The sequence below is a fragment of the Athene noctua genome, chromosome 4, assembly GCF_965140245.1.
Source record: "Athene noctua chromosome 4, bAthNoc1.hap1.1, whole genome shotgun sequence".
NCBI classification, from domain to species: Eukaryota; Metazoa; Chordata; class Aves; order Strigiformes; family Strigidae; genus Athene; species Athene noctua.
Genome location: NC_134040.1, coordinates 35,974,153 through 36,001,902, shown reverse-complemented (window position 1 = coordinate 36,001,902; position 27,750 = coordinate 35,974,153). Strand labels below are relative to the sequence as shown.

General features: G+C 40.1%; 1 protein-coding gene across 6 annotated transcripts in view; it reads right to left on the bottom strand.

Moving 5' to 3' along the window:
- Window positions 1-1,243: 1,243 nt before the first annotated feature.
- ANAPC10 (anaphase promoting complex subunit 10) overlaps window positions 1,244-27,750 on the bottom strand; it is a 66,235-nt gene continuing 39,728 nt past the window's right edge. The window contains exons 8-12 of one of the 6 annotated variants that reach the window (XM_074905004.1): window positions 21,630-21,857; window positions 21,224-21,315; window positions 11,338-11,522; window positions 3,503-3,890; window positions 1,244-2,308 (exon numbers count right to left, since the gene is read on the bottom strand). The gene's annotated coding sequence lies outside the window, so the exon portion shown is untranslated. Of the gene's footprint in view, window positions 3,891-11,337; window positions 11,523-21,223; window positions 21,316-21,629; window positions 21,858-27,750 lie in introns of all 6 variants that reach the window. The other 5 variants (XM_074905003.1, XM_074905005.1, XM_074905006.1 and 2 more) reach the window with 5 other exon arrangements.

Here is a 27,750-nt window from a genome sequence, read left to right as displayed (position 1 = left end):
GTTATGGTCCTGTAAAACAGAGAGGTTTGAATTAAATAAACACAAAATAATTGTGAGAAGTATAGTTCAAAACTTTTAACACACAGCAACTTAATTTAAAACCTGATGTCAGCTGAGAAGTCTTGTGTTAGCTTCAATGTGAGACGGATCAGGTTCTAAGGATTTAGGTAGCTGATGCATAACACAACTATTAGATCTTAATTACTTCTATAGTAATGTATGTTCAAGTTATCTCAAAGAATTGCTAAGATTCCTCTTAGACAATAATCACAGTGTTTTCTTATCTCTGGATAAACTGGTATTTTTTAATTTATTTACAATGAAGTTGAAGTAATTAGTTATTGACTTCCACTTCCTGTTGGAAAGGTCACTTTTCTTAAAAGTTTCAGTGCAATCTCAGCAAGTACTTCATATCCCACGTAAGTGAAATGGCATCTTTAGTAAAGCCTCTGATGGAAGTGTTTATATATTTTTCTAATGTAGAAGCAAGCTGCTTAATAAAAAGAAAAATTCATCTATTGTTTCATGCTTTATCCCACTTGCTGGTTCAGACCTGAATACTCAGTTTAAAAAAAAAAACAAAAAACCCCCAGCACAAAAACTCCATCTTTCTCACAAGCTGTCAGTTAGAGCATGCTTCAAAACACTTGCAGAATATTTTCTACCTGCTGTCAAGCACCACATATCAGCATATGACACAAATGCTCAGTCATTAGAGAGATGCATCAAATGCCACCAAAAAGAAACCTTTTTTCAGCTCTAACATAACATTTTCGAGTCCAAAACTACAAAAAAATTAATGTTTAAGTATTTGCTAAAATAGGATTAGCATGTATTTATTAACAAAAGCATGTATCCATTTTCTAAGACTGAGTATCAGTGAGTTGCATCTTAGAACAACGCATACTCCCATGTTTCACAGTAGTACAGTATATTTGTGCATTGAAAAATTTATAAATAGCATTTGTAATGCTAAAGTTAATCACAAAATACCAGAAGAGCTGCCAGGAAAAAAACCCTGAAAGTAATGTGACATTAAAAATAAACAAAAAAACCCCCAACATAGCTATTCAAGGAAAATGTTTTGCCTTGAAGAGTTTAATCCTCGTTAAGTGAGAGATTTTGGACCCTATTAAGATTGCAGGACTCCTAACTACAGAGCACAGACTATGCATAATTTCTCTCAAACCAAACAACACAAGTTACATACAGAAAATTGATCAGTAATTTTTTTATTGTGCATTCAAAAGCAAAGAGAGACCGTGCATAAATATTGGTGTCTTACTATTACAGTAAATGCCATTTACAAAAATGTATTTTACTAATTGTAGAAATCACACAATGTAGTTTAAAAGACATTTTACAGTATTGTTGGAGGAAATAAATCACTGTTCTCAACAACCAGTCTTGTTCCGCTGAGGTGCAATAAGCAGCAGAATAATGTATGACTGTTGTACTTGATCTCTTTGGCTACTGCAACTTATAGGAGTTCTGTTGTAGTCAATGAAGCTACTTCAATCAATATAATTATACCTGTATAAACTTAGTATCAACTGTGAGGTTGGTCTAGCTTAATACTCCTTCAAGTAGGTATAAATTGTTATTATCTAAATCAGCACATATAATATTAATATACACCTGTAGGCATATAAAAGATAATAGCGCGGACTAGATTTGATAACTTAAAAGGTATCTTCAATCCTGTATTGCTGTCATTACTCCCCCCAAAAAAAGCTTCCATTACTATGATTGTCAAATGAAATTCTAAGTTAATATTTAATGATGTTGGTTTGCTTTTGAGTTATCAATAATGACAAGCAACAGGAACAAAATGAATTATGAATCCTAATTTAGGGTCCATCTGCTCAGTTGAGAACCAGACAATGGGAAGAATTCCTCAAAAATCTCTATGAAATGGTATTTAAAATGGAGAATGTGGTTCCTCCACAGAGTATGGAAGCAGGATAAATCCCCACAGAATAATGTACTAGCCTATTAAATTAAATAAAGCTTGAAAAAATGCTGTAGAATATTAGATATTGCTATTAAAGGTTTGAGTTGCTTTTTTTAAAAAAAAAACCAAAACAAAACCAACTCTTTCTGCCTTCTTATTTCTAAGCAGTAGAAACATTAGAAGTTATAGATTTAATGGCACTATCAGCTAATATTAGTAGAGGACATGCCCTCTTGGGAGAAAATGGGTTCTGGTAGCATCACCAGCTCAGCCTTGCAGTTTCAACAACTGTTCATTACTCCAGTTGATCCAGATCCCAAATCCGGAACTGTTAGAGAACAGCACTTCACACATCTGGAGAAAGGAAGGAAATGCAGATTTAGATAGACAGTTTTTGATCTCACTCCACCTACCACCAGTAATTGGAGCTGTTTTGGCAGCTGGTGTTTTGGCTCTGCTGTGCCTGTATGCCACACTATCTCATTTTTCACCAACAACAAATCTTACCACAATTTGAGAAGAGGTGATGCAGGGGCCACCCTGGTACACACATAGGAGAATAACTACCTAGCTCTTATACCTGTATAAAGTATGCCACAGTACTGTCCAGCAGCTTATTAGTAGGCCTCATGACTGATGAGTATGTAAGCAAATTAACATTTAAAACCTCTCCACCTATTAGCAATATTATTTCTCTATAAGATGAGACTCTGTCTAGAGATTTGGAAGGATAGTACTGAAAGTGAGAATGAGAAAAATGAGAATATGTGAAAAACTACAGAAGCTCATTTAAATACCAATTATGTTTAAAACTTTACTGATATTAAAGAAACTTGTGAATGAAGAAAATGTAAGTCCATGCTCTGAATTCTTCATTCATATCAATTAGACTAAGTAGTAGTGATGCACCAATTCTGTATGAGTGCAGCTAAATCTCCACAGATCCAAGCATAGAATCTCAGTCAGCTGGGTCTTCTACAGCAAGAAAGTAATTTTTTAAATTATTGAGAGATTTGTTCTTTGTACACAAGAGAGTGAGGACAGTTAAGTTGGTAAATTCAAGCTTATTTAGCCTATATGGTCCAAGAAAAAACCCATCTGCATCAAAAACTCACATAACAAGGGACTTAAAAGACTCTTACTTGGTGATTAAATGGCTTAATGTATTCCCACTGCCCTTCAGAGGCATGAGAAATCACAAAAAGAGGCTGGAGTAAGCTGAAAAGCAGCTGCTAGTTGCTCAAGAACAGTTTGTCCAATGTGAAAGGAAAATCAGAATTATTTCCAAAAAAAGGGAATATAAGTGATAGTCACAATCTGTGCTTAAGCTGTTTGTGTGGCATGTATCGTTTGCCTTTCAGGAGAAGCAGTCATCATTACAATCTCAGAAATATATGAACTCTATTAAAACATGTTTTAACACGATGGCCCATAAACTACCACTACAATTGACAGCACAGATGTGTACAGTCAATTATGATGGGGCTTTCCTTATTTGTACACAGATTTGTACAGTCACATTATGATGGGAAGACCCTTTTAACATACCTTTTTCCTACAAATAAGGCTGTGGGAACCATCCCCAAGATCCATCCTTGAGAAGGATCTTCTGTGCTTCGTCTTCTGCTCTTTTATAGATGGAGGTCTCACCTGCCACCTTTCTGCAGGGCTCTAAGCCAAAAACAGGTCAAGAAAACTAAAACTGTTCTCCCTTTAATAGCTTACCAGAGCTTGCAATTCAATGACATTGAGTCTGAGTCACAATAAACATGAAGATGCAACATCACAGAGCTTTCACAGAGGAACAGCTATATCACAGAAAGTACTCGCTGGAACAGCTCCCCAAACTTTCCCTCTCCTTTCATCCTCACCCACCACTGAATCACAAGGCCAGAGTTCACTAACCTTTCTGATCCAGAGCAATTTGAATCCACATCTATCACTTGCACAGAAGATCAGAGAGGATGCAAGAATGAGGCAAGCAAAAGAAGGAAAATAGTTTATTGATTCCTTATGTTAAACTGACCCACTTGAAGGAAATATTCATTGAACCAACACAGGGAAGAGAACACCATTTTTCCCCATTCCTAGAGACATGTTCAACTAGAGTATTTTCTTCTGTTCTTTTTCATAAACACACACCTGTGATTCGTAATAGTGGCCAACTAAAATCAGATGTGAGTGATTCTACAGATATCCAGAGGAAATGAACCAGTGAAAATACAGATCCTATGGTTTTTTGATACAGCCAGATAACAGAGCGGGCATTCTGGAGATCAAAAAAGCATATTAGGAAACAGAAGATGGCTCTTAGATAGCATTTAAGCCTCCAAATTAACTTTGTGATCTGGGCCAGAGCCATCGCATAGCTGTGGGAATAACTTAAGTTCCTGGGGCTTCACAGGGCTCAGATGAGGTTGCAGGTTTTCTGGTACATGTATCTCTTGGAATTTTGCTCACTTAAGCTACATTCCAAAAGATGGAGAAATTAATCCACCGTTGTTATACCTATTTCATATAGCATTTTGGCCAAGTTCTAAATTCTTACAGAAGAAGAGATAGCTTTAACTAAACTATCCAAAGGGCCATCTAGGAAAACAAAGCATTTTCCTGGCATTCTTAGGTTCACCTCCCATGCACAATAAGCACATTGAGACAAGATGATCAACTGAACAAAACTGATTTGTCATTAATAGAAACTGTCTTTTTTTATCTTCTGAAGCCAAAAAAGGATGATGTTCTCTCTTCAAGACGGACTGTTGCAAGCTATGCTGGTAACAGCCTGGCCTTCAGGAGTATCTTACATTAAATATGTTAATATTACTTTTTGTATTATTTTTATAATTAATTACATTTCTATAATGCAGAAATTATTTTAGTTTTCTTTTAGCTTATTTCCCATATGTAACTTCCTATAAGTGATATACAGCTTCATATGTGCTATGTACATTCAATTAAGGGAACAACTGGTGACTCTTTTTCTATCATTAGATTTAAACTGATTAGGCATTTCATGTCAGGAAAGGAGTTGATACGGTGCAATTTACCAGCACCAAGCCCTTGTCTTTCTTGGGAGTTTCTCATCATAGTCCTTTCCTCACATTATATGAGGATCAAGGAGATAGCAGGTATAAATGAAGGAAGATTTTGTTAGCTTTCTGCCACATAGGGAATATTTTTCCCATGAAAACTCCTCCTCCTAAGTGTTCTATTGTAAGCCCCCACAGCAGAATGGAAAAAATAACAGTCTTGGTTTTGGTACAGATTGGTTTCTGCAAGTTTTGACAAGATTATACATAAATGTCAAAGCTAAGAACCTGTAATGTTCTGCACATCTTACACTCTGAACATTTTAACTTCAGAAAATATGCCATTCTATGACCTGTACTCCTTAATTCCAGAGCAATAAAAAGAACTTTCTACTTGATAGCCACACATTAAGTAAGTCTTGAGCAAAGGCTAGAAATTAAGTGTCCTATAAGTCCACAGAATATATTAAATACAGGTTAATGAGATTGACCTTAGTCTTTAAGTTAAATAATCGATGCACTTGCAACAGTCCTTTAAGAAGGTTCTGACAAATATTGTGTGCATTATTTAATGTTAATTTTAGTTGTACTACTGACTTTTATGAGACTGATTCTGCTAAACACGTGAGTAACAAAAAAAGCAAACTGTCATTATTTAGATTAACATGCCAAGACTAAGAAACTTCAAGCGCAAGCTGAAACATTCAGTATCACAATGTCTTCTGTAGGGTCCTGCAAAGTTCTTCGGAAGAATTAAACACAAAATAATCACACAGATCCTAAAGCTGTAATTTGAAATCAGAAGTGAAGTTCTACAGAAGCAGCCGCCTGCTTGATTTCCCCTCCCTATAATAACAAGAGGAAATGGTGTGTGTTTAGGGAAGCTTAAAAAACCAAAAGTCTGCTGAGTTTCTCTAACGGTCACAAATGTATTTCAACAACTATTTTACTTTCTATTATTTTATATTACAATATAAATAACCTGGATAATGCTGTGTTTGGAGACTTAATGAATAAACCATTGCAGAAAGTGCAGTTCATCACTGAACGTAATTTTTGTTACACATCCCTTGTATCTCCTTGTGTATCTGCCAGCACGTCCTTTTACTATTATTTACACAGAATTCTTTGAGAATGATACCACACAATGATATCATGCTGTCTCATCCAGTCATAGAGTTACTAAAACCATTTACATTACAGCAGTTTTTAAAAGACAAGTTTTGGTCCTAACCCTTTGAGTGGAAGTGTCCTCAAGCACACTACCACTGACAAAACCCCCTGGTTTTGAAAGCTATTTTTTCAGCATTAGCAAAGTGTAGCCTAACAGTGCCTTTACTGTAGTCTTGCATGAAAGTAATCGCTTTTCTGTACTTTTCCTATGACAAATTTATTTTTCCTATATGCTTTTACTGTCTGGTGCAGTTGGCATGGCTTGACTGACAATGAGCCAGAAAGATGTGAGTGTAGGGAAAACTCACAGCTCTCAGCTGTTGGCACAGTGGAGGGTAAGAGCACAGCAGAAGTGATGCATTCAAGCACAGCCCTGTGAGTGAGTATTACCTGCCTGCCAGCTTGTGAACACTACTGGCAGTACATGTAAATACAGATTATTCACACCCTTGTAAACTAAGAGAAGGTGTTGGAAACTAACTGCATAGAAAACTGTAACAAAATGTTTTAAGTATTCATCAACTGTAGGAGCAAGTGAGTGCTGTTATTTGATCCCAGGATTTTAAGAGGTGAAGTAAGTAGATTTTCAATCCTGATTCATGCTTAAAACAAAAACTTTTGTTAAGGATGTTAACAGCACATCTAATGTTTTCCCGTGGATTATTACCAGAATAAAATTATAGCCCTATTATGACATCAATTTCCTATGTTCTTATCATTTGAGAGATCAACTTTGAATCATGATGCTATGGTTAAGTCTTAAAGAGACCATTTTAATAATTCCATCTACCTACTCTGAAGATGATACAATGCCAAAGGAAATACCAAAGTTGGTGGCAACTGAATAATAAATTCATATGACAACTCATCCCAAACCTCCAGAGTTCCAGTTCACTACTTGTTGGGCATTAGTGATTGGAAGGGATCACTACCCACATTTTTGAGTTTTAAGACTACATTAAAAGAAATTTTGTGAGTTTTAATTCATGCATACGAAGCAGAAACTGTAAAATATTTCTCCACTAAACCAGTTCCTCTGCTTTCTAAACAAATCCTAATTATGCACTTGCCTTCAGAAAAGTAACTTAGAAAAACCTTAGGAGTACTGAAAACACATATTAAAGAATTATTCTCATGCTTTGTTAAAAAGGAGGGGAAATCCCATTGTTGGATGAAACAAAAAGTAGTTTTGAATCAAGGAAGTTGAATAAGAATACACTTGTGGTTTTTATGATTTAAGAAAGCCCAGCAGACATGATAATGACACATTATAGGAGATAGCAGAAACATACAAACAAGATAAGGTAATTATCCGGTCCAACAAATGCTCATAAAGTTAAAGTCTCTTTACTTCAGTGGAGCTCAGTAAGCTATAAAATCCAGGAGAAAAAGAAAAAGCACACTGTAACCAGAAGAAGATACAGTTCAAGAAGAATTTGTCTCAGTAAATGCTAAAGTAGACATGGACAGAAGAATACATACATTAGTATCAAGAGCACTTTCTTTCTGGAATCAATGATGACAGAAACCAAGATAAATATGACACTACCTGACTAGCCCAGGTTTAACTGTAAGCAGCGTTGGCCAAAACCTGCATTTAATACAGCTTATTTAAGATCCAGTAATGTATGTGGTTGAAAAGGAATGGCAGAGAGGAATATAAAGGGATCTTCTGCAAATACAGTCAAGTAGATACCAAAGCTAGAAGTGGAAAAGCTTTAGAAACTACACTACTTGGGATATTTTTGAGAAGTGGGAAATGACAAGTAAGTTCTGTGGCAAGGAGTTTATTTTAATGGAACAGCAGTAAAAGAAATGACACAGTGGAAGCATTCTGTGTGGTCCTGTTCATATTTTCACTGGATGGACAGAGTGCTGATTCCACCATAAGCTTTTATTAACAGCCAAATCTGACAAAATGTGATTTTAAGGAAAAATATATACATATATAAATTGTTTATTATTTAAATTTCAAAACAAGTGTAGCATTCAGACTAAGAACTAAGCTCTTGCCAATTTTATAGAACATAACACTACGAAGGTTATATATCAGTCTAAACATTTTCTCGGTGTACTGTGATGAGAAAACAGTTAAGGTCTCTCACACACACCCCTTCTTAAACATACTCCTCCCTCAAAAGTTTGCTTTCTGGGATTAGAGAAATGCAATGTTTAATTCTCAAATCATAATGTTTCTACTCTCAGTTGGTTTCACATTCTAAGCAAATTTTGCCAACAACTTAAACTGCTGAAGAATGTAGAAATGGCAGCATCAAGTAAAAGGTCTGTTTAGTTCACCAATCTGTCCCTGATAGGAGCCCCTAAGAAATATCTACCAGGTCCTTAGATATTTCCAAGCATTTCCTAGTGCTTTGGAGGGTGCCCTGAGGAGCATCCCTTCCACTTCCTTTTTTTTCCATCTTTGATACTTTGAACTTAACACTCCTTCCTTTTATCACATTTGTTGTCCCCAGTAGTCACTTCGCTTCTCCAAGCTTTTGTTTCCCTTATCCCTTCCTCCTTTTCCAAGTAAAAGTTCTTTGGTGTTGCTAGGGCTTGACACTATCTTAGTCCTAAAAAGGCCCTGGTACAGACCAATGCCAGCAAACAAACACTTATGGAAGAGTGTAGGAGGACAAGAATGTAATGGTATTTCACCCAGTACTACAGAAATCTCCAATTTATGGCCTTGGTATTTTGTATTTCATAATCTTCAATGGATTTTTCTCCAATTAATTTGTTCAGTCATGTTTAAAAAACATGCAAGCTTTAAACATCTACAACCTGCTGCAGTCAGAAGCTACACAGCTTAAATACAGCTTTGAGAACAATATTTATTTTTAATTTCTCATCTGCTGATACAACTTGATATCCTCATTCTTGTACTGAAAAAGAAATGGGGGGGGGGGGGGGGGGATAAAATCAATCCCTACTCACTCCATGGTATTCATGATTTCAATCACTTAATTTGACAGTGCTCAGTTTATAGCAGACTGCTTTTTAACAGGCGTGTGAAACAAGAAATTACATTCAATAGAGAGATTGTCTTGAGATAACACTCCTCTCACTCAACTCACCCATCCAGATGGTAATGGAAGCTAATATGAAATAGATGGAGAAAGACTTTCTATGCCTTATTTATCTTCCAGGGTGAACTGACATATTTTCTGGGGTTTTTTGGATGCTTTAATTTTGGTTTGAGTGCTTCAGAACCACCAGATCACAAAAAGGCTCCATATGATCAGATTTGTCTGTCAAGTACTGCTGAAGGCAAGGAAGAGCTTTTGGGTTTAAAAGGTTCAGAGTCTAGAAACTCCTGATAGCCCTACTGTATAAAGTCTTGTATTTGAAGGCCAGGTATATAAAGTATTTGAGCCAATAAAGATGGTTGGAACAATTATTTAGCAAAGTGAGCCTTGCACGACAGAAGATATGGCTTTATAACAGTTTTGAACAGATAAGGCATGTCACGGCCATACACCAGGGGCCAAGAACCATCAATTACCCCAAAAAGGCCTGTACTAATGAAGGTAAGCCTGAGTTGAAAACCAGTGAAAAGATGGGGGGGTAAGAAAGAAAAGTTTAGTAATGACAGAGCTTGAAAAACAAGAGTGTGAATAAGTCTGGCTCACACAAGTAGTTCAGGAGAAGTGGGAAGGAGGAGTGTACTTTGCCCCTTTTATTACCATACGGACTGCACACTAGGGAAGCAGATTCACAGCATGGTGCTACAGCTGGTGGTAGGTTACAACTGTCTAAGAGTTAGCTCTGTGACACTGCTACTCTCGTGTAAGCTATAACCAAGTATCAAAGAACTGAGATATTTCCAATACAAATGCCCCTGACAACTATACCTATATAGAAAGCTACTTCAACTAGTCTGGGGAAGAGAATAAATTATTTTAGAAACTCTTTGACTCTGTAAACCCCAAATAAAACTAGCTCTTCTACTGTCTTGAAGCTTAGCTAGTCATTATAGAGAACAAATCTTAAACCAAATGGGAAGGTCCAGACAATGTAACTAAGTGTATTGCCCAGAAGACGATATTTGGTGAAACACAAAACATTACCCAGGGTTAATTCCCTCAAAAATCTTTTCTGAATTTCTCAAAACTTAGCCAAATTGCAACTCCTAGCTGAAATTTCCCATACCAGCTGTCTGCCTCAGGCTGAATTTATTTTGGAAAACTCCAGCCAAAACTATTCAGCCATTTCTGAGAAATACTCTCACAATCTTTTATTTGGAAACTTTTAGCACTCTAATGCTTTAAAGTAGAGGTTCTGAAATTAGATGGGAAAGAAGAGAGAATAGAAGCTATAGCTATAACTATAGCCATTTATGAAAGTCTGCCCAATTTTGGCCAAGCCTAAAGATGCAGACCCCACAGAGCAATCCTGAACATGATCTGGTGTGAAGCTGTAGGGCAAAGTCATCCTTTTGCTGTAATAGCTGCCTCCAGGTATTGTATCCTTGGGCTGGGTTGACTATTAAGCAAAAGCAGAAAAACCCCTCCCCTGTGCCTTCAATGAGCTCATCTTGCTGCTTCAGCTGGACGGGAAGGGAGCTGACAGGCAGAATATGTATTATGCAATACAGGGAAGAAGACCATGGTATCAGTTGGGACTAGCAGGGCAAGGAATCTTCAGGATCGAGGTGGAATTGGAGAGTAGGTGATTTGGGGAGAGAACTGAGGAAACTGGTAGTGTGTGAGAGAGATTATGACTAAACAGGATACAAAATGCTGCAATATCAAATCTGGGAAAGGGATAGAGACAGATGAGAGGATAACTGAAGGCTGGCGTGGGAAAGCACTCAGACTTGGAGATGAGTCTGGGCCCAGTTGAAGACAGGGGAGGGAACAAGCACTGCATGTGGTAAAGCAGGGCCCAGAGATGACGACTTCTAGAGCAAGAAATTTAGGGCTGCCACCAGAAGCCAGAGAAATGGACTAAATGAATGCAAGATTTTGACCCCAAAATAAGGGAATCACATTGGTTTTAATTCAAAGATTTTTTTTTTTTTTTTAAAACAGGCCAGCTCTTTAGTGGAATAGAATGGATGATGCAAGCAAACCTCTGACTTCAACATCTGAGAACACTAAGTACAAAAGCTGAACCAGGGGTTTCAGAGTAAATCCTCCAAGAAACAGACAATTAGTGATCAACTATGGAAATACTCACATGACTTTGCTAGAATCCTTGTGTGAGAAGATGGAGGCCAACTTTCCAGAATAGTAAATCTGTCTTTATCAAAAAAACATGTCCTCCCCTTCTGCAAAACTTCACCTCACTCGCTCTATACTTTTCAACTTTCCAGATGAGTCAGAGGTAACAGACTCCTTTCACTATGCTGTTTCAATTCATTTCTAACACAAAGTGGGGAAAAAAAGAATACATAATTACATAAAGACCACATCATAATTTATGGGAACAAGAGAATTGCACAATGTAGATAATCCTAATTTTTTACAACATCAATAAAACTAATTGTCATTGCAACATTTGCAAGATACTTGTATCAATCTTTTTTTCATTTAATATGAAGGACCTTACTCTCCTCACTTGCACTGTTCCACTGGTTTAATGAGGTTGCCCTTTATGTTAACACAAGAGCACAATTAATTCTTCTAACTAAAGTATCTGTAGGAAAGCACTCTAAACAGGTATTTAATGGGAATGATATACTCAGAAAATAGTATTTCTGAGAGATCCAGGGATGACACAAACACTTTGTTGGTTAGCACCAAAGACAAATCACGTTTTCATGCTGTTTTTTCAGGTATACCCAGATAAATTATCTCCTTTTAGAAGTACCACTATTTGATAACAACCTTCAGAAAATCTGAAAAAAAGTAAAGAAAAAAAAAAAGCAGACAGGAATAATCAAAAGCAAATTACTACTGGAGGTGGAAAAGAGAGGTTAGGCAAGACAAAAACTAAATAGAGAAAATTATTTTTGGATTACCTATGTTAACTGCTTTATTGTGGGGTTTTAAAAAAAGCACACTGAATGGAAGTATGAAAATACAGTAGGACTGGGTAGGTAGGATACATCAAAAAGATGTGGTACATGTGCTTCCACTGAGGTTTAAATATCTACATACTAGGAAGATGTAGAATGTAACTCAAGACTTTTTGTGCTGCTTCTCAACGAAGACTCTCTCCTGGTTGTTCAATATGTTGAAGGATAGAAAAATCAGCCGTAATGAAGGCATACGTAACTCATATTAAAAGATCAGCTAGCTCTCCTAGAAGATAAATACCCCATAAGCATTTCCACACAGTAAGATTTTGGTTTAAATTTTTGCCTCTTTGAACTAGTGATCACATAGGTGGTCTTCCAATGGAAATGTACCTTTAGGAAGTGCTGTAATTCTCCACTGTTACCTGCCAAATAATGGGAAATATCATCTGCAACTGACAGAACGGATAAAGCATGATGTTGGAAATATTAAAGACTAGCCTTAATTAAAAGCAGGAGAATAAGATTTAATACTGAATGCGAGTTATCACAAGATCCTGGCCTGGCAGTAGGTATTATAATAAACAGGACATTGGGTTTGAAGATTTAAAAAATTTCAAAGACAAAAAAAAAAAAAAAAAATCACACCAAACAGATCATGAGGATTCATTTAAAGACAACTGAAGGATTAGATTGTATGGGCTTATTTGTTCCTAAGAGCAGAAATCCTCTTCAGAGATATGGGGTCCAGGATTTAAAGTTGTACCCTGAAGCACCAGAATAAGCAACTATTTATTTTACAACTGATTTTCAATGGTAGCATGTCCTGGTTCAGCTGGGATAGGGTCAAGTTGCCCCCAGCAAAGAGAGAGGGGGAAGGGATCTCCAGCCGGGTTATTCATACCAAGCTGGCGTCAGGTCCAGGGGCGGAACCTTTTTACCTTGCTCTTTGGCAGGCTCAGTGGCAGGAACCCTTTGTCCGTAAACCAGCTAGCGGTATTTCTCTGTATATCGTTTGTTTTGTTCACTGTTATTGCTGTTTATTGTTATTATCGTTGCTACTGTTGCTGTTCAGATTGTTCTATCACTCTGTTGTATAAAATTTCTTGTTACTCTAGCCTGGGTCTGTGCCTAACTTCCAGCCGAACCGGCCACGGGTGGGGGAGGAGCAACGACAACGTGCTCTCCTGTCCCGGCAGGGGTTAAACCTGCACATTAATTATTTGGCACACCAACGTGGGGCAGACCCTGACCGGAGTATGATAGAGCAATCTGTTGGGTGTAATTTTTTTTTTTGTTTGTACTTGTTTGATAAGAAAATGTTTGCGATGCTGGCCCATTTGTTTGTGTGGTGGGGCTGGATTACTCCTTATATCCAGTGCATAATCCCAGTGGTGGCGTTTGTTATCGGTGGAAAATGGGTAGAGGGTCTTATGTTGTTATACGGGCTATTGAACACTTATGCTGCCTTTGTATCGCTGTGTGTGGGGGTGGGCCAGTACCTGTTTGCCATTTGGGCTTTTGTTAGGGGTATCACCCCCTCTGTGGGTGAGCCAGGGGAAGAGATCCTCTCGGCTTTGGGGAGGTTCAGCTCTCTTTGGAGCCTGCAGGCCAGTGTGATTTTGGCACAGTGCCTTCTGAATGCCTGCCTGATTTCGGTTTTGGTGATATGGTATTTCTCTAACAACAGCAGTGCCCAGAAACCTGCCCCGAGGTCAGATAATAGTGAGTGGGAAGGGGTGTGGCAAAAGATGGGCAAAGGCCTGAGTCAGTGGGCACCCCCAATGCTTTGGAACTTCACTCCTGAGCAAATGCAAAGCCCTGAGACACCGATGGAGTGCTCAGAAAGGGTGTGCTACCAAACTGGCAAAACCCAGGAGACACAAATCGCTGCAATGTGTTGGGGACTTGCCCATGCCTACAGTGTCCTCTTTAATACCACCCGCTGCCCTCCAGGGGAAAAAAAGGCCACACAAACAATATCTGAACCGGGGGCATAGGCAGAGCCAGTCTCAGTCACCTCCACCAGCACAGCGACTGAGCCAGAGAGCCAGCCAGTGCCAGCGTCAGTCGTCCTGATACAGAAAACAAAATATACCAGAAAGTCAGCTCGCAAAGTGGGGGATGGGGATGAGCCAGGCCCATCACAGGAACAGGAGGAAGGACCAGAGGTGATCATCCGATCTCTGTCCCCGACTGAGCTGCGAGATATGCGGAGAGATTTCGGCCGCCTGGGAGGCGAGCAGATTTGCACCTGGCTGCTCTGATGCTGGGACAATGGAGCCAGTGCTTTTGAGATGGAGGGGAGAGAGGCCAGGCAGCTGGGATCTTTGGCCAAGAATGTTGGCATTGATAGGGAAATAGGGAAGCAGACTCAAACCCTCAGCCTTTGGAAGCGACTCCTGTTCAGTGTAAGGGAGAGGCACCCCTACAAGGATGATATCCTATGTCAGCTAGGCAAATGGACCAGCATTGAGAAAGGCATCCAGAACCCCAGGGAACTGGCTGTGTTTGAGATGATCTATGGTGATCTGAATAATGAGCAGTCACCCACGGACCCAGATCAGGCCCCTTGCACACACCTGATGTGGCGAAAGTTCCTGAAGAGCACACCAGAAGCACACTCGAAAGCATTGGCAATAGTGTCCTGGTGGACAGACACACAGACTCTAACAGTGGATGGAGTGGTTGGCAAGCTCCGGCAATAGGAGGGAAATCTCCCTTCATCTCAACATTCCCTGGTCTCAGCTGTGGAGGAACTGTCTCAGAGGGTCCAGAAAGTGGAAGAGGACATGTCCTACGTTCCACCTGCACGGGCCAATGTCTCAGCCATTAGAAGTAAACGTTTCCCCATCCAAGAGAAAGGCAGCAGAAGGTACACACCACGAGGCACCCTGTGGTTTTTCCTCCGTGACCATGGAGAAAACATGAGGAGGTGGGATGGACAGCCCACTGCCGCCCTAGCTGCACAAGTAGAGCAGTTGAAAGGGAAGACCACCACGAAAGGGGAGTCCTCCAAGAAGAGCGCAGCTCCTGTGTCCAGGCAGAAATCTCCCAGGTAGAATAGAAGGGTGAACGTTATGTCTGACCCTCTTGAGGGGACCAGTAAATCATTCTTGCAAGAAGTGAGTGATGATGAGCAGGATTAGAGGGGCCCTGCCTCCAGGCAGGTGGAGGAAAGGGATAATCGGATTTACTGGACAGTGTGGATCCGATGGCCTGGCACGTCAGACCCACAAGAGTATAAGGCTTTGGTGGACACTGGCGCTCAGTGCACCCTGATGCCATCGAGCTACAGTGGGGTTGAATCCATCTGCATCTCCGGAGTGACAGGGGGATCCCAACATCCCAACAGCTGACCCTACAGGAAGCTGAAGTGAGCCTGACTGGGAGGGACTGGCATAAGCACCCCATTGTGACTGGCCCAGATGCCCCGTGCATCCTGGGCATAGACTACCTCAGGAGAGAGTACTTCAAAGACCCAAAAGGGTACCGGTGGGCTTTTGGTGTAGCTGCCCTGGAGGAGGTTGAACAGTTGTCCACCTTACCCGGCCTCTCAGAGGATCCCTCAGTGGTGGGGTGGCTTAAGGTTGAGGAGCAGCGAGTGCCGATTGCTACCAGAACGGTGCACCGGCGGCAGTACCGCACCAACCGAGATTCCCTGGTCCCCATCCATCAGCTGATCTGCCAACTAGAAAGCCAGAAGGTGATCAGCAAAACTCACTCACCCTTCAACAGCCCTATATGGCCAGTGAGAAAGCCCAATGGTGAATGGAGGCTAACTGTGGACTACCGTGGCCTGAATGAAGTTACGCCAGCAATAAGTGCTGCAGTGCCGGACATGCTCGAGCTCCAGTACGAACTGGAGTCGAAGGCAGCCAAGTGGTACGCCACGACTGACATTGCTAACACGTTCTCCATTCCGATAGCGCCAGAGTGCAGGCCACAGTTTGCGTTCACTTGGAGAGGCATCCGGTACACCTGGAATCGATTGCCTCGGGTGGAACCAGAGCTCCACCATTTGCCATGGACTGGTCCATACTGCACTGGAGAAAGGTGGGGCTCCAGAACACCTGCAGTACATTGATGACATCATTGTATGGGGGAACACAGCCGAGGAAGTCTTTGAGAAAGGGAAGAAAATAATTGAGATCCTCCTGAAGGCCGGCTTTGCCATTAAGCAAAAGAAAGTTAAGGGGCCTGCAAGGGAAATTCAATTCCTAGGAATAAAATGGCAAGATGGGCGTCGCCACATCCCAATGGAGGTGATAAACAAGATAACAGCCATGGCCCCACCAACCTCTAAAAAGGAGACTCAGTTGTTCCTGGGCGCTGTGGGGTTCTGGAGGATGCACACCCCCAACTACAGCCTGATTGTGAGCCCTTTCTACCATGTAACCCGTAAGAAGAATGATTTTGAATGGGGCCCTGAGCAACAACAATCCTTTGATCAATTTAAGCGGGAGATTGCCCAAGCAGTAGCCCTCGGGCCAGTCCGGGAAGGGCAGGAGGTTAAGAACATGCTCTACACCGCAGCCGGGGAGAATGACCCTACCTGGAGCCTCTGGCAGAGAGCACCTGGGGAGACCCGAGGCCGACCTCTAGGCTTTTGGAGGCGGGGATACAAAGGCTCTGAAGCTAATTATACACCAACTGAGAAGGAGATACTGGCAGCGTACAAAGGAGTTCGGGCTGCCTCAGAAGTGGTCGGCCCTGAAACACAGCTCCTCCTGGCACCCCGACTGCCAGTGCTGGGGTGGATGTTCAAAGGAAAGGCCTCCTCCACGCATCATGCAACAGATGCCACGTGGAGTAAATGGGTTGCGTTGATAACACAACGGGCTCGAATAGGGAACCCCAGCCGCCCAGGGATACTAGAGGTGACCACAAACTGGCCAGAGAGCAAAGATTCCGGGATGTCACCAGAGCAGGAGGTGACATGTGCTAAGGAGGCCCCACCATATAACGAGCTGCCGGATGAGGAGAAGCGATATGCCCTGTTCACTGATGGGTCTTGTTGCATTGTGGGAAAACATCGACGAAGGAAGGCTGCTGTGTGGAGTCCCACACGACGGGTCACTGAAGCTGCTGAGGGACAGGGTGAATCGAGCCAGTTTGCAGAGGTGAAAGCCGTCCAGCTTGCTTTGGATATTGCTGAGCGGGAAAAGTGGCCGAGGCTCTACCTCTACACCGACTCGTGGGCAGTGGCGAATACCCTGTGGAAATGGCTGCAGCAACGGAAGCAGAACAACTGGCAACGTAAGGGTAAAACCGTCTGGGCTGCTGAAGTATGGCAGGACATTGCAGCCCGTGTGGAAAACCTCGTTGTGAAGGTGCGCCATGTGGATGCCCATGTACCCAAGAGTCGGGCCACTGATGAACATCGGCACAACCAGCAGGCAGACCAAGCTGCTAAGATTAGAGTGGCTCAGGTGGACTTGGACTGGCAGCGCAGAGGTGAACTGTTCATAGCCCGGTGGGCCCACGAGACCTCGGGCCACCAAGGTAGGGATGCAACATACAGGTGGGCTTGAGATTGAGGGGTGGACCTTACTATTGACACCATTGCAGAGATCATCCATGGATGCGAGACATGTGCCACAATCAAACATGCCAAGCGGGTGAAGCCCCAGAGAAATGGAGAGCGATGGCTGAAATATAGATATGGAGAGGCCTGGCAGATCGACTACATGACACTGCCACAGACCCGCCACAGGAAGCGCCACGTGCTCACAATGGTGGAAGTAACCACTGGATGGCTGGAAGCTTACCCAGCACCCCACGCCACCACCCAGAACACCATCCTGGGCCTTGAAACCCAAGTCCTGTGGCGACATGGCACCCCAGAGAGAATTGAGTCAGACAACGGGACCCACTTCCGAAACAACCTCATAAATGCCTGGGCAGAAGAACACGGCATCGAGTGGGTCTACCATATCCCCTACCACGCACCAGCCTCTGGGAAGATCGAGTGCTACAATGGACTGTTAAAAACCACATTGAAAGCACTGGGAGGTGGGACCTTCAAAGACTGGGACATGCATCTAGCAAAGGCCACCTGGCTAGTCAACACAAGAGGATCTGCCAATCAAGCTGGCCCGGCTCAGTCGAGACCTCCACGTGCTGTAGATGGGGATAAAGTCCCCGTGGTGCTCATGAGGAATATATTGGGAAAAATGGTCTGGTTTAGTCCTGCGGCAGGCAAAGGTAAAGGCAAACCCATCCATGGGATCGCTTTTGCCCAAGGACCTGGGTGCACCTGGAGGGTGATGCAGGACAATGGAGAGGTCCGATGCGTACCACAGGGGGACTTGATTCTGGGTGAGAACATGCCGTAAAATATGCTGTGCCTGTGTAAATTATTACTTTGTTATTGTTAACTGCTAAATGGCAGCTGGACATGACGCAGATGGTATAGAATAAAGGGGTGGATTATGTCCTGGTTCAGCTAGGATAGGGTCAAGTTGCCCCCAGCAAAGAGAGAGGGGGAAGGGATCTCCAGCCGGGTTATTCATACCAAGCTGACGTCAGGTCCAGGGGTGGAACCTTTTCACCTTGCTCTACTTGGCGGGCTCGGTGGCGGGAACCCTTTGTCCGTAAACCAGCTAGCGGTATTTCTCTGTATATCTTTTGTCTTGTTCACTGTTATTGCTGTTTATTGTTATTATCATTGCTACTGTTGTTGTTCAGATTGTTCTATCACTCTGTTGTATTAAATTTCTTATTACTTTAGCCCGGGGTCTGTGCCTAACTTCCAGCCCAACTGGCTGCGGGTGGGGGAGGGGCAACGGCAATGTGCTCTCCGGTCCCGGCAAAGCTTAAACCTGCACGCAGAAGGACAGCAACCTGAAGCATTTACACAGAAAAACAGACAAATAATTCCTTTGTGAAAGGGGACTAAGATTTTATAGTTTAGATTTTATGTGAAATTTCTAATCAGTTTAAACAGAGTGAGAAACATTTTTAAAGGAAATGCACAAATGCAGAAAACCAGACAATTCCTAATTAAAATGCTTAGATATTACTTTTTCATAAATTCAATGCTTGTCACAATAGTGCTTGTTCTAGCGTGAATGAGAATCAATTGTACAGACTGCTTTCTCCTCTGCTACTTCAGATTACAGATTATATGAAACACCAGTAAAAATATATGATAAATATTGAAATGAAACAGCCATTTTGTTTGGCCAATTCTGTAAGCTACATATTGTCCCTCAGGCAATACTACAGTCTTATAATCAAGAAACCTAGGTAATTCCTTTTGTTAAACATTCCTTTATGTTTAGTAGCGCCTTCAGTTAGAAAAACATGAGTTTTTCATTACTAATCTCATTTTGCTTGAATTGATTAATTAGCTAATTTTACATTAGCTTTAAATTTTTTTACTCACATTATAAACATTATTTCTCTGGGGAGTTACTTCCTTTAATTATGAAAGACTAAATTGATGAAAGCTAGAGAATTTAATTTTTCTTACTATCTTGCTTTCAGTAACCAAAATCAATTCCAGGAATTGCATGAATTTCCACGTAGTGCTCTCAGTAACCTTTTTACTGATATGTAATATCAGGCTGCCTGTAGAGCCCAAATCCAGTGCTTTTCCTTCCCAACTTATGTTAGTTCAACTGCCAAGCTTCAGTTGTAGCAGTGAAAAGTTTAAGTGCTACTAATGCTAAAAACACACCTCCCTAGCTCTATACACAGCAGCCAGCAAGACTACTGCACCCATGCCTGCCCTCCCCTCTAAGCGGAGTCACTCGTCACAACGCATTCCACCAGCAGTTACTACCCTTCAGGTATCATCCCATACATTGGAGAACAATTTCCAACTCAATCAAAAGGGCTGTGGTTTTTTATTTTAAAAAAATTAAAATCACACTGTTAGCTCAGCTGTCAGATCTAAGCCCATCACTGGGCTTTCCTGAAGACGTGGGAAGATAACCAGTCAACAGTGTGATGATGGTAGGCATCTTCAGTCAACACCAGAACTGAATCTATAGCCATAAACTGCCTCAAAACTTAAGTGTCACAGAGCTCTGATGCTCTCATGTAACACGAGGAATTTTTATCTTCTGATTTTAAAAGGACTTCCACAAATGACATGTACAATGCTACACTGCATGTGTATGGAATTTACTTCGAAGGGTGTTTTGTATATTCAAAGAAGCATTTGAGAAAAACTTTCAAAACTGCTCCAGATCAACCTGGTTTTATCTACGTAACTGCGAAGTCACTGATCCCATTTAATTTACTTGAATTAAAATATTAAATATTGGCTTAACTGTTCTCTACTATAATTAACAGTGGTAATTCACTTCAGTCGGATCAGAGTTCAGATATTTAATGCTTTCAACGATCTCAACTTACTTTCTCATTTCATATGTAATTATATCTGGATTATATCCTCCAGCAGCATCCAGTATTAGCATCATTTTCATTACTTGGGTTTTTTTACCCTCTTCCATTAAACTAAACCACACTAATACTGTTGACTGGCTGCAAGAAATGTTTATTCTTTGGTGCAAATGGAGAAACTGTCACAGGTAATTGTTAGGCTGATGTAAAACAGCTTGTTGAAATGTCAGCCTGGAACTACAGCAAATATGTCACGTGAAGGATTACATAAAATTTACCTCAATGAACAATGTTTAATGATGGTTTACACTGTTTTATAAAAGCACCTTAACACCTTTCTGATCTAAAGCAGAACACTTAAGTATTCCAAACCAACAGCAGACCACCCAATACCTCTGCCTGGAAGCTTCAGCAATGCAGTCTTTGGAGGGAAGTGTACATACTCTTAATACTATGAACATTTTAATTGCATTTAGACTGTCATCTCATGCTCCAGCAAAAACTTACTGCATTTCATTAAGTAAAATAATGTGGTAGTTAAATATTAAATAAACCGCTATTTTTTGTGTATACATGCAAAGGAATGCAAAGCATTCTTGCAATCAACCAATCAGTGTTTATAACCATTTATATACAATGACAAAATTTAGGAATAAGAATCCGAAGTTTACCACTGATTCAACAAGCCAGGCTCTCAAAGCATAGCATTCTACTGTATGTTATAACCGTCTACTCTTTAGAGTCCCAAACCTGCATTTCCTCCATGTAGGCAAGCTGATGTCAACCTGGGCTCACTCCAATGATCCCGAAGAACTCTGATGCATTCTACTTCAGCTGCAGAGCTGGATGGTAAATTCAAGAAAAACAGTTAGACCTGGCATAGTAACAAACTCCCACTTTTTTATCACTAATTCAGATCCATCCTGAAAATATGAGTTATAGAAAAAAAAACACTGGTCCTTTTGAAACAGAGACACATACTTATGGTTGACAATGTATAAAGTTTTCAGGATTTCCTGAGAAGTTTGCCCACACTAGCTTCTGACTCTCCTTCTCTCTTTATAGGATGTAATGTGATTCAAACCCAACTACTAGGCCCAGTCATCACCCTGACTTACTGCAAGTGGCACTCTGCTCTGTAGCAACCCCAACTTACATCACAAGGTGATGGTGGTATAAATTGCCTGAGCACTTGTTTCACTTGCATTTCTTGACTCAGGACAATTACAATTACTGCTGGCTACTGCTCTGTGAGAGGTGGGGATTTTTCACACAATGGCCTGCTGGCTGGAGATGCAGCTCAGTCTGAGGCGACGCGACGATCGGCCTTCCCAAGAACCGGCAGCTCTCCATGGTCCTTCAGGCTCTTCAATCACTTCATTTACTACGCACAAGTTAAGGCATTTTTGCTAATCAGTACTGGCAAACCAGACATCTGGCACTCTCTCTAGTGTATGAACAGATTTCAAGCCTAAATCATGTTTCAATTACTTTGCTTAAACTATTATAACGCAGATGAAGAAAAACAAGTCTCAAGACTCACTTCAGTTCTTGATCTTTCACACTTCGTTCATGTCTGATTAAGTCTTTGATTCTCAGAAAACTCCCCATGTGCCAACTGTTCGGTAAACACCTCGTCTGATAGTCTTCATGTTGGGTTATCAGTAACTTGAGATTGAATCAGAGCTCCAAGCACCCCACAGCCTAGCAGCATGCCTATTTGTGAAGACTAGTGCAACTACAGAATCAAGTAGCAAGCGATGTTTTAAGCAGGTCACTCATATCTAAGTAACTAAGGATCTGGGCAAGAGTCTAATGTATAGGGCAGCTATAAAAAAAAGTCAACAGAAGTCCAACATTCTACATCTACACCAAACAAAGCATGGAAAATGGCATGTACACAGATCTTCGAGCCAGACTGCAAGCTCATATAAATCTCATGTCAAGTATCCCACATAAAATGTAAGGTAGCTTATCCCTCTCCCACTAAACAGTACACTATGTGTTTTTGGTAAGGTAAGAGCAGGCACTAAGGCAGCAACCGAAGAGCTTCAGTTGTGCACCTATAGATACATTGTTGGCAAAACTATTTCCCCTACAGATTGAACTAGAACAGCAAAACCCAAAATGCAGTTTAAACTTTAAAATGGAATTACATACAGAAACTGCATTACTGAAAAAATTTACCTTTAAAACTGTATCATTATCTGAAAATCTGCTTCACAGAATAAGAGAAGATAGACAAAGGAGATATGGCTTCAACTTCCAGCTCTGCCAGAGATTCCCTGTGCTAGCTTAAGCAAAACATAAATGTTTTGCTGTTCTCCATTTTAGAAACCAGGAGCAGTAACTACCTCTCTTCAACCTCTTCTGTCATCTGCCTTTTTTGTTTACTCTGCAGTACTGAGCAGACACACAGACATGACTTCGCCAAAACACAGTTACTCTCAGTCATTTCAACAGAAGCTCCTCAAGATCCTAGTCACTCAGCTACCTCTGTCTTCTTAGTCTACAGAGAGAATTAAGCCAAGGTTTAATTTAAAGAAAGGCTTTTTCACTTATACTAGGAATCACATTTCTGTTTCTGTCAAAAGAGTATTAAAAACCCTAAATTACTACTATTTGAAGTGATCTTTCAAGTCATTGCCAAGTCATGATTTCTTAGAAAAAACACTCTTGGTCTCTCATTTATTTCAATATTACCTTAATCTTATACTACTCAATATTTATCAGACATTTCTCACACAATAGAAAAAGACTACTTAGCAATGACAGATGACAAAATAAAAGGTATGGAAAACACAGTCTGATAATCAGGGAGTGATATTTGCTATATAATTCAGCTAACCATAGCAATTCACACATAATACGCTAATAGTCTGTTATTTATCCCTTTTTATGGTACTCCAGTCTTCCAGTGAGCCCATTTAGCATTACAAACTGCTGCCTGCTTCAACAGTGAGGGACCAAGCTACAGCTATGGAAGGGGGGATGAATCCACATTGCACATGTTAAAACAAGATGATTCCTACCTTTCTTTTCTCATCTACCCTGTAATTCTGCTTTTGATACTGCAATTAAACATAAAAGTTCAGGATATACTTTTATACCTTGCTTGAAGTTAGAAAACTGCCAACCTTTCAGCCATGACGCAACTTGCAATTCTCTTTTTCTTTATTAGTATGTGAAGATGTAAAAAACAAAATTTAAGACTGAGGTAAAGTCATCATGAGATAACACTAGTCAAGAGTACAAAAATTTGAAGACCTAAGACTCTGAAGTAACTGTAATTGAATATGCAAAAGGCCATAACCCAATACTCCCCTGAAACTGATAAGCACTATTTCATCAACAGAGAACAAGTAAATTAGTGCTTATCCACTTTATTAGAGTGTTTTCAAAAAAGCAAAGCAGGGTTCAGTGATAGTGTTCTGAGCCTTAACTTGGAATTTTTCAATTTGTTGTCAAAAAAGAGAAAAGTTCACACCTTACCAGCTTTTATAAATATCTCTGTAGTTCCCTCCAGTTTTCACATTAGTCATAAGGGACCACAAATTACCAAATATTTTAGAGTACAGCCACAATAGGCCATCACAGAATAATGGTGGCATCGTGGCTACCTTTCCTCTCCCTGACAGCATTACTCCCAGCACACAGCTCTGAAGAGTTTTATAATGCTTTAGAAACAAACAACTCTGAACTCCCTTGGTTCAGGTTCCTGGATTGTCACTACTTGCTAAACCAGCCAATTTGGTACTGCTACAGTAGTAACACAAAATCATCCACTATATAATCTTGGTCTCCAGCTGGAGAAGAGCACCAGTGTGAAAAAGGTATCTGTCTTCAGAGACAAGGTTTGTAAAAACAAATCAGGAAATTACTTACAGGTCTGCTGGGAAAGTCTTGTGATTTGGGAAAAAGAGCCAAAGCATAGGGACATACCTATAGTATACTGCTTAGATCATTGTTTTCCTAAAAACAGTTACTCAGGGAGTGTTTAACCTTTATTAGCCTAAAGTATTGGCCATTACTGAATATAAAACCACACCTTCTTCCCCTCTCTAAAACCTTTAGATTGAACATGTCACTGATTTGAATTCAATTCTAAACTTTGAATATCTTCTGTTAGTAGTCAGCTTGCTAAATCAATGCTGAGATTGTATGTTTCTATTTGAGAAATAGCAAAAAAAAAGGATTTCCTGAGCATACAACTTGTAAAATTCTTAAAGTTTTATAAAAGCTCTCTTTTTTCTATGGAACAAAATTATTTAAGATCAGTTGTCCTTGTAACAAGTACACCTTGCACTCTCATATTTGGAGAAGCAAGCCAAAATACTCAAATAATTATCCTTACATTTAGGCACAGAGTTATAATTCTTAGCAAGCCATGTTTGTGAAGATCTGATTACTTTTTTCCACATCACTTTGAAAAAGCAGTCTGGTTTGCTCATCATTAAAAAAAGTATTCTTTAAGCTGGCAACAAGTTGACAACCTGTCTCTTTTTTGCACTCCCTGAAGTTAACATCTGTAGAACCATCTTGTAGGGCAAACAGGTCAACTGTTGACTTCACACTTTTTAGAGATATAGCTCTGTATTAATTTCTCTGAGAACCTGACAATTCGGACATACTAAAGACTACAGATTCCCAGGACTCATCTCCAAAGTGTGCATGTGGGGAAAAAGAAAACAAAAGTTATCAGTGTAAGATACTGTTAAAGGATGCAAACTAAATTTCTTTTTCAGACTGAGACAAGCATATAGAGCTAAAACATTATTCCCATTTTCACTAAAAACCTGCAAATTCATTATCAACATCAAAATAGTTCTAGTATTTTAGTATGTAATACTGGGAAATGGTTCTAGTATTCGCACTATTTATACATGAGTCTAAGAATGTTTATCTTTGAATTTTCACTGCAAAGGTAACTCATTCTGGCTTTTCCTTCGGTTTGCAATTTTGTATCTCCAGCATACGTTAGCAGTTAACTGTAATTTACAGCACTTGTTGACACCTTCCAAAGCAGCATGTGGCTAGGCAAAATATAAGCTTTAACTAAATTAACATTACAAGAACTTTCTGTTCTCAAACTCAGTCTTTGGAAAAATCTGTATGCTCAACAATTTTGGTGCTTAGTCACATAAAATTGCTCTTTCAAGTGATAAGATCCCAGATAATTGTGTGTCTGAAAAAAAATTAGGAAAAAGTAGCAGCTAAACACAACATACATGTAGCAGCTACCTGCAATGGTTTGGCAGTCCAGTTTGTTTATCCCAATTCAAATACCAAGTACTATATTAATACACAAAGACAGTAACTTGCTTTATTTTCAGACACAATCCTCTAAGATCTCATCACAGAAAGTCAGCAGCCTTATGTGACTAAGCTCCAAAGATGTTAAAAGAAGTCCTTGCAAGAATGTTAAATACCAATGCAATATATCTACAATTGTTATAAAACATCATAGGAAAGACTTAAGATGGATTTAGAATGGCCACCGCACATGTTTTCAAGTAACACTGAATATCAAAGAGCAAGACACAAACTGTAGTAACGAGTTTGCATTTTTATACTGCCTTTCAGGCATGTTCATATATTATTTTGTCAGCAGGAGTTGAAGGAGTTACTAGTTGTACTCTTCCTTTTAATCTACTCCCACTCTCATCATCATGACTCACTATTCACTCCCACAGTTTTACCACAGAGATTACTTGCTTCCACCCAATACTAAGAATATACTTAAAGAGCCAAATAAGGACCAAGGATCTGTTTCACAGATGTAGGTTAGCGAACAGCCATGGAAGCATCTGAGAGGCTCCACCATGGAGATGGTAATTTCTGGCAATAATAAGGTAGAAATAAAACATTGGAATGTGCAGCTTCAGACTGGATCTACTGTTGATAGAAGAATAAAGTGTATCTACAGCCTTAATCTCTAAAGACCCATGTGCACCTTACTATCTACTAAAAGACTGCATTAAATTTAATTTCTAAGTACAGTTTCCCTCCCCAACAGTAAAACTTCAGTTTAACATAGTATCAATCATCCAGTTTAACACAGGTATCATAGGTTCTTAAAACCACTTGAACACCATCTATGACTTCAGAGTAGCAGGATAAGCAGTCAAGCTACATTTCACTTTATTCATCTATACTGTGAAGAATAACAATTCAAAATTTGAGACATATACTGGCACCTATCCTGCATTGTCACGGGAGCCCTAGAAGAAAAAAATTAAAACAAAAACAAAAACAAAAACAAAAACAATAAAACAGGAATTCCTCTCTAAGGATCCAAAAATGACGCCTACTGAAGCAGGGCAGAAATAAGCAGAACAAGACTGCACTGACAGGCCTGTCCCTAGTCTACTGGATAATGTTCATCATACAGCAGTATCACTTTGACTTTGTTAGCCTAAAGATAACAGGTGCTGCTTTGAAATATGTACGCTTAACTTGGACCTATTTAATTGTTTATGCAACCCTTGAACTTCTACCTGAACCATTCTTGGGGATGGTTCATGAAGAACATATTCCTGTCCTTTCCAAGGACTGGTCTTTTGTGAACTGATGAGAAAATTAATGCATATATTATTCAAGTAATGTAGTGTCATGTAGCAGAAAACAATACTTCAAAGATTCTTTGAATCAAAATAGTTTGTTACTGAATGGAGTTCAGAATAACCACAGAATTATTAGGGAACAGGGGCTTGACAACACAAAGGTAGGATGAATAACTACAATCTTACATTCTTGGAGAAAAATAGGCAAATTGCAAGCCTAATAATCTCCTTTCTTTAAAATCTATTAGTAATTTACCAAAAGTAACTGGATAAATCCAATTTTTGCGAGGTTGTTTGTTTTGTTGAGTTTTTTGTCGTTTTTTTGGTTAGTTGGTTGTTTTACAGAAAAAAATGAAGCAGTACATCAAAAGTACAAATAAGTGAACAAAAGTTCAAATAAGTGCATAGGAATGTACAACTCCTTGACACTATATAATAAAATCCATTGAACTGACAGATTTGGCAAAAAAACATGAGTTCAACTAGCTTCTGCTGAACAGGAATTCTGCTGGTGATACATCCTTTACAGGGAAAGGTAAAAGTACCATTAAGGTCCTCCCAAAACGACCAAATCCACATTTAAATAGAGAACTCAGGCTAGTCACGGACTTGTCTACTCATGGACTTGTCTACAAGGTTCATTATCAGGAAATGCTCGTTTTAATTGCACTCCTAAAGACGGTGAAACTCAGCAAGAGAGGAAAACTGTTCATT